We start from the raw sequence: 8966 nt of genomic DNA, 5'->3' as shown, positions 1-8966 counted from the left end.
AAACTCTCCATACATACATTGACAAAATTCGAGCACTTAGTGAGAGTCAAATCCTTGGGTAGAAGAGATGGTATTAAAGCTCCAATAAGTCAAAAAGTCTATTTGCAAAAAGAACAGTCAGGTAATATTTTTCATTTTTATTTTTCAGCCCGGAATCAGACATTTTACCCTGGTTTAAATAATTTTGATGATAATTTATTCAATTGGGTCAATAAATTAATATCCACTTTTGATACATTTAATGAGAAGGGTAGTGGGTCCACGGTTTTATTCATAGAGCATCTGGATCTGAAACTCAGTAAATTAAAAAACAATTTACTTTAAGAGGGGTGGGTGGACACCGACGAATAAAATGTCATCCAGATTTGACAGCTACAAGGGGAGTTCAAAGTTTAAATTTTGACGCAGGTTTGAAATGTTTTAAATATGCATTTATAATTGCTGCACATAAACCTCTTGCAGTGGAAGCTAGCATGAAAAAACTAGATGAATTTGCACGAAATGGTGGAGAAAATTTCCCAAAAGTAGATTTTGATTGTTTGGAAGGCAAGTATCCGGTGTCCTTAAAAGAAATAACTATGTTTGAAAAAGAAAATGAAAATATGTTGGGGGTAGAGGTTCTTCAATACGATACAGAATTTGTGGATGGGGGAAGAAACCAAATAAAAAAGGAGTCTTATATTCAGTTAGGACACTGGCAGTAGATAATATAAAAAATTTGGTTTGGATTATATATGAGCGTGACAAAGATATAAATTCATATGGTCATTTTTTCTCCATTACAGCAGTTAGTAGATTGTTATCTCAGGGTGTTCACAAAGGGGGACGACAATACTGCCCCATGTGTCTTTCCCCATTTCGAACTGAGAAAAAATTCAATGATCATATAAAATATTGCAAAATTCACGGGAATCAAAGAGTAGAACTGTCGGCAGGAGACAAAGCCATTTTACAATTTAAACACTTTAAAAATTCCTTATTACAGAGTGATAAGATGGTTTTAAATTGTGAAACAAGACTGCTGGATGTATCTAACTCATCAAAGCCAAATATAGTCAAAGAACATAAACTTGTAGCTGTGTCATATGCACATGCTCAGCGAGACAACAACAACAAAATGAAACTGGTAGAGTTTTTTGAGACTATGGGAGAGGAGGGTAACATGGAAAAAACACTTGTAGCACTAATCAAAACAGCGAATAAGTCGATATCAAGATTGCGCCATACCAATTATCCCATGTCAATAACAGATGAGGAAGAATGTGCTCTAGAAATAGGATCAATTTGTTGGGTTTGTAGGGGTGCTCTTGCCCCAAAAGATACTGTCCAGGATCATAATCATTTTATTGAGGCTAATTCCACAGGGAGAAGTAGCTTTCGGGGGTGGGCTCATAAAAATTGCAATTTACAAATTAAACAACAGCTCTTTCTTCCGGTTTCTATCCACAATTCCAACTACAATCTGAAGTTCTTGCTACCAGCAATGGCAAAACTTAAAAGAAATAGATTTATAGATGATGCATGGGTGGAAGACAGCTTTTCCTTCAGAATCATACTAAAGTCATCGGAAAAATTGCTTGTTTTGGAATTTATGTGGAAATTTGTTGAAGATGGCGTTGAGAACGCGAATAAAATTTACTTTTTAGAGTCCTTCAGCTTTTCCCCAAAATCTTTGAGTGAATTAATTCACGTACAGAAAAACAATGATGGCTGCAACGCTTTCCCCCTTCTCAAACAAAAATTTCCAACTTCTGTATATGATATGCTAATGGTCAAAGGTGTTTACGCTTATGATCATTTTAATTCCATTTCAAGATCTGCCGAGGAGAACACTCACTCAATTGATTCGTTTTACGACAGTCTGCACGATTATAGGCGTACTCCTGATGATCACAACTTTGCCACAACGGTCTGGGCAGAGGGACGGTTCAAAAATAGATTTGACTACTGCAAATTGTATTTACTGGGTGAGGTCCTCACTCTTTTGGATATTTTCTGTAAAAATACGGACCATATTTATAAGGAATCTAATCTTGATCTAGGGTATTACTTTTCCAGTCTACATATGGTAATGGACCTCTTCCTTAGAATTAGTCGGGAAAAAATTGAACTCATCACCAACATTGATCAACACTTGTTTATTGAGAGATCAATGAGAGGTGGCTAGGTTTTTCGTGGTAATCCTATCTTGGAAACTGATTCATCTGAAGAGAAGACTAGGAGAAATTTGGACATAGTTTCCCTTGATATGAATTTCCTATACCCCTTGGCTATGACTCATTATGCTCTACCTTGTGGTGACGATAAGATGCTCAATGACCCTTCTGCCTCTAATTTCCCCAAAACTACCAGTGTTGAGGAAAATGGTCCGGTGGGATAGTTTTTTGAAATTGATGGGAAGATACCAGTGGAACCTCAGGATACGGTAAAAGAGTTTGTTTTTCCATGCATTAATAGATCTTTGTCTAGGGACTCTTAGAGTTCTCGCAACAGATCTTTGGCGGAAGAGGAGGGAATACATTGGTTACCTTCTAAACTAAAGCTTTTTGCTAATCTCCAGCCGAAAAAAATATTGTAGCACAACACGAGTCATTGAAATGGGTGTGTAACAATGGTTTCACAGTCACAAAGATCCATAGAGCCCTCCAATTCAGTCAAAAAATTTGTTTGAAAACGTTTGTTAATACTTTTGTCAAGAAACAGTCTGAAGCGAAAGCAAAGGTCGAAAAAGAGATCTTTAAACTCATTTAAAATTCGGCTTTTGGTAAAACGTGCGAGAGTGTTTGCAATAGGAGATGTTGTGACGTTGTAACCGATCCCGACTAATATGTTCGGATTACTGCCGATACAAATTAAACTTACTTTACAATCGTTGCTTCAGGCATGGTACTATTGAATAGAAAAAAAAGAAACATAGTATGGATAAAAAATACTGCAGCAAGCAGAGCAATCTTGGAACTTTCAAAAAAACTCATGTTGGAATTCTACTAAAAAATGGCTAGGGTACAATGGTCGGGGAAGGGATAAGAAGAGGCCTGCTACGGGGATACAAATTCTCCATTGTGAAAAGTCAAAATAGAAAACCTACTTGACGATTTGACTAACGCTGAAATCATTAGTTCTAGAATGGACTATACACGCTGAATGGGGGGAATCCGTCCTGAACTAGTCAAACATCAAGCTCAAAACCAACTTTCATTTTAAAAATCAGAAACAGAAAGTGACTTGATTTCTCGGGGTATATTTGTGAGTTCGAACGTTTTCTGTATGCTAACTCACACAGATGAAATCAGAAAACGTTGCAAAGGAGTGCCCATAAACTATTTGGAAAAAAATTTTGACACGGGCGTCTATAGAAATTGTGTTGTTGAAAATGCAATTCCACGAGCAAAACTCTTCGCAATTCGCTCGTTAAAATATAAAAATTTTATTGTAATTGTTGAAAAGATTGCCAAGAGTAACATGTCTGACAAAGTTTATGTTTGTAGAGATGGTGTAAGTACCCGTCCCCTTGGACACTACTTAACATCCGACCGAGACGAGTGTGTTTATCATAGGAAAAGTCTCGGTGTGAATAAACTTATTTAAAAAAAAATTCCTAAAACCTTGAGGGGGGGGGGCCTCGCGGCCCACGTCTGGGGGGAGGCCTTCGGCTGCCCGGCCGGCCGCCAGCGGGGGGGGGGGGGCGCTACATGTAGCATCTTTTAATGATTTAGAGCAGATTTATTTTTGTTTCCAGTGTTGTATTATTAAAAGTTTTTATTTCTTTATATACATGTACATACATTTACTAGTTTTCATTGAACAATGTAAAAAAAAAATTGTTGTATTTCTAATGTTTTTTTTTTGTATAGACTATTTAATATAGTAAACACTTTTATTTTACTTCAGTTGTTGTTGTTGATTGAATAGAGTTAGATAAAAATAGGCTATTTATCAGTTTATAGCACCTTTCAGAGCTTTTCTCTGTGGGCCATCAATGAGTGGGAAAACATCACTTTTGATGAAAATTATTCAGAATTGAGGTGAAATGTTGGCAGCAGGAGACCATCAAACTACTATAAAAAAATATATACTACTGTCATAGTGTTTGGCAACAATCGTATGATAGAGTAAAGACTATTGAGTATCAAATCAAATTTATCAAGGGATTGGACGTTGTGGTCAAATTAATTGAACCAAATTCTTGGCTGATTATTGATGATTTAGCCGAATCAATAGAGCAATGGTCTGAGAAAAAGATCCAATGGTTCACAGTGCGTTCTCATCATGAAAAAATTTCTGTCACCATTGTTCTACACAATCTCTTTCATCAGAGTAAATGTATGCGAACTCTTGCATTGAACTGTACTCATTACATTGTGTACAAAGTTGTTCGTGACTCAAGTTCTCTCATAACATTAAACAAACAAATTTATCCGGGTCAACCAAAATTCTTGTTGACAGCTTACAATCAGGCTACAAATAAACCGTACGGATACATTGTAATTGACCTTAATCAAAACATACCTGAAGAACAACGTGTTTTTAGTAATATATTTAATCGTGAGATAACAGTATATCCGCCAGTGAGTAATAGAAACAGATATTAGCTGAAATTATGACATTGAAGAAGCGACATCCCCATAAACACTTGTTCTCTGTTTTGAGTAGTCCAAAACCACGACTTAGGAAAGTCATATTAAACAATATAGATCGAGATTTTATTAAACTCATTTCCGAGCTGTGTTTAAATTTAACTGCAGGCAATGTTCAACTACCAGATGCTATTAAGAGGAAGACTAGACAACATCAATTCATTTTTCGTGCAATGTCCAAGAGAAAGACCAGTCAAAAACAGAAAAGAAAAAATTTAGTTCAGGCAGGGGAAGTTTTTTTCACAGTTTTATTTCCAATTTTTACCGGTCTTGTTAGCAATCGTAACTCTATTGCATAAAAAAAAAAAAAAAAATAAAAAAATGGCGAAACCGTAAAGATTGACTGCAATTGATGAAGCTCTATATCCACTACAAATTTTCGAGGGTAATCTCATAGATTTTTTTAATGATAAAAGCATACCGAATGATCAGAAACCGTTAATTTTTCAAACAGCACTTCGTCTTGTTGAAGAACAAAAACCTATCAAATTAAACCCACTAGTGTTGCGAATGTTGCAGATAAGATACAAGAGGCAAATATTACACAATCAACACCACTCCTGAAACTCGAAGAAGACCACATATCAAGAATAATAGATCTATTACCAGTTTCCTATCGGGAACAGGGTAAAAGATTGTTAAACTATTTGAATGGAAGCAGTGATATTAAAATTGATGCTAAAAATTTTAAAATAACTCGAGGTAGCATCACCTACAATCTCATTGATCTTAGAACTGATTTTGCCTCAAATTGCTAGAAAACTCAATCCATTGCCACAAATCTTTTGAAATATTAACAAAAATCGAATTTTTCCAAAGCACTTGTGATCAACAGAAGAATTTCAAAATATTTGGTATCATTAAACAATGAAAAGAATGAGGAGGAGGAGGATGATTCTGAAAAAGATGATTTCAAGACTCTAATGCTAACAAGTACACCTAAATCTAATTAAAAAAGCAGCAGCAGCAGCAGCAGCAATGATTCAACTTTAGTCAGTAGAAAAAGCATCTTTCCCCGACAACTGCCAAAACCTCTGTTAGTATACAAAAGGGTAGCGGTGGTGGTGATACACATTTACATGCAAAATGGATGAAACTCTAAACCGTATTTATGCAAATGTTGGTGAGATGGGGACTGTTGGTGCTCCCAGTACACTTGCTCAAGTCCACAACGTTCAACAGAGTGTAGCAAAATAATATCTTCAAAATTAACCTAGCTACACACTTCCTCGAAATCGCAGACTTTGCACAAATCAATATAGTAAAACAGAGGCATTCTACCCTCTTTAAATCATGCAAGCTGACCTTATGACTTTGGATGAATGGCAATGCCGAAACAATAAAGCATACAAGTACATTATATTTGCAATCAGTATTTTTAGTCGCTATTCCTATGCCATTCCACTAAAATCTAAGCATGGAGATGAGATTACAATTGCTCTAGAATCAATAATTCATCAAGATTCCTATAAGAAAATACAAACATATCAAGGAAGTGAATTTGGCAATCCAAATTTGAGTAAAGTTCTACTAAAATTTAATAAACAGTTATATTATATTCACTGTCCGATCAAGGCTGCATTAGCTGAACGATTGATTAGAACCATTCGTCTTCTCATTTCTAGATATTATACACTGCTCAAAAACAGTCAAAAACACTGCTGTCTTCATTCATGATTTGGATAAAATTATGCAAATTTACTATCAACGTCCTCATCGTTCCTTGTCCATTCTTAGTCCTTTTGAAGTTCATCCCAATAATAGCAGTACAATTGACATTTTTGTCAAAAAATATGCTTCTAACAGTAAAAATGAAGTAAAAGCCAAACTGATTGTGGGTAATAGGGTTCAAATCAATCGGTCAATTAATATTTTTTAAAAAGGGAACTACCTTTGGTCTACTGAACTTTTCTAAGTATTAAAAGTACTAGATACTAGTCCTATCACCTATCGAATACGCAATAGCACAGATGATGAGATTTTGGGGGGATTTTTTAACTGTGAATTGCAAAAAGTCAAAGATGATGTTATTTTTCAAATTAGAAAAAGTAATAAAATCTCGACCGTGGTGTGGTGAGAAACAGTTGTTGGTTTGCTGGCTTGGGTACAACTCTGAATTTGATTGTGGAACAAGTGTTGAAGACTTACACAATATCCCATGATTTCTATGTGACATGCCTGTCCAATATTTCCGATCCTCTCTATGATGATTTGATTAGAAGAAGTGATTTTTAGACTAAATTGTCCCTTACCATTAAATTTCAAGGTCGATATAAAGTGGCTCTTGTTAATCGTATTATCAGGAATATATATGATGTTCTAAGAAATTAGATAACGTATGATATTAGAATACAACCGTTTGAATTAGACGATGAGGGTACAATGACAACTTTTGACTCTAATGATTACCCTCTTGCTAAAATCCCCTACATGGAATAAAATATCATTCAAGAGCTTTTTCGAGTTATCAACAAAAAAATTTCAAGTCGAAAAAAAGGGGGTTTTACTTTCAATTACTTGACAGAACAAAGGAGAATTTATATTACCAATCCATTTGAGAATGAAAGAATTTTCGTCAATGAGAATTTACGTGAGGTTATTGGTTTTAAAAACTATATTATTAAGACAGAAAATTTTAGTGGTAGTGGCCATGTTATCTATGCAGACTATGCACCCAGCTTCTCTTCGAACAGTTGTATATTCATCTACAGTTCGTTTGTGGAATCGTCCAGAGTTGGTAACTCCAATTTCCCCCTTTTACGTGTTCTAGAAAGAAAAAGTACAGAAAAACATGTACATCACTATAATATAAGACAGCTCCAGTATGTTCCGGTAAACAATTCATATTTGGAACTCTGTCAGTTAACACTAAGAACTGAACTCGGTGATCTTTTAGCTGTAACAAAGGGTTTATGTGTAATTACATGTCGACCTGTCATTCAAGATGAATAGTAGAAAAATCCCATTTGTCTGTCCTGACATTAATTGTTATGCTGCTGCTCTGATTCCTCATCAAATAGGTCATGGATTGGACTACTACAAGGGATGTACTTCGATGTCTGGCTATGGCCTTGGTAGTTGGTTTGATATGCTATTTTCTTCTTCACTACCGCTTGTCAAGAAATATATTGTTCCAGCTGCAACAAATTTTGCTGGCTCAACACTACAAGACTGGAGTGCGGGTAAAAATTTCAAGGACAGTCTTAAGGAAAATCTTAGATCTTCAGCAAGAGCTGTTGGCGAACAATTAAAATCTCAACAAAATGGTAAAGGTTTAAAAAGGATGCGTGGTAGTCATTCACTCATCAGTCTCCATCCAGGTGAGAAGCGTAAGCCATCATCAACAACAACAATTTTGAATAGAAAAAGCATCAAGAAAAAGAAGAAGAAAAAGATTGTTAGATCAAAACAAATTTTTTCTCATAAGATGACTTATCTCCCTCATAAAGAATCACAGCCATCGATTACTTCATCATTGAATCTATTCGATGCTGAAAATGTTGATTTCAGTGTCAAGCATAGTTACTATGAACAATTTCATCCGCAGCAACCCCTCTCGGAAAATATACACTTTCAAATATTTTCCAATGAAGATTATTTCATTGATTTGTCATCCACAGTTATTGATTTAAATATTGTGGTGAAGAAAAAGTCTGGCAATCAAACTCATATTGCTGTCGATGGTCTATACTATGAAAACTGTATTCTACACAACTTGTTCAGACAAATTAATGTATGCATTAATGTAACATTAGTGAGCATTAGCAATAATTTATAAAACTATGCAAGATATATACAATTTATATTGATGACACCGAAATCATACAAGGAATTGAAAGGTCATGCAATAGGTTATGAATATAGATTAAATGTTGACACTGATGGTAAGCTGACTACAGCAGTGACCAAGGAGTTTCATTGGGTTGGTAAATTAAATCATGAAATATTTGATATTTCCAAATGGTTACCACCCAACGTTAAGATTGACATAAAGTTACAACTTGCTCCAGGTAATTTCATTTTGAGAAAAATAATTGCTGGAGCACCTGATGCAATGGTCAATCTCACTTCAGCAGTACTTCATGTGCGAAAACAACAGGTCATGAGTTCTGTTGCATTGGCAGTGGAAAAACTGAGAGCCAACGGTAACAGCATTAAACTGCTCGTTCCTCAAACAGTTACCAATCAACGTCACATTGCTACAGGTTCTCGGAATTATACTGATTCGTCATTTATCAGTGGGGAAATCCCTCGAAACTCGCATTGGCCTTTGTAAGGAGTGCTAGCTCCGTTGGGTCCTGGACCACATCCCCTCATGATTTTAATTTT

This window comes from Artemia sp. Qi Xiang Cuo, chromosome 4 (assembly GCF_049724085.1).
Source record: "Artemia sp. Qi Xiang Cuo chromosome 4, ASM4972408v1, whole genome shotgun sequence".
Lineage (NCBI taxonomy): Eukaryota > Metazoa > Arthropoda > Branchiopoda > Anostraca > Artemiidae > Artemia > Artemia sp. Qi Xiang Cuo.
This window is presented reverse-complemented; position numbering follows the sequence as displayed.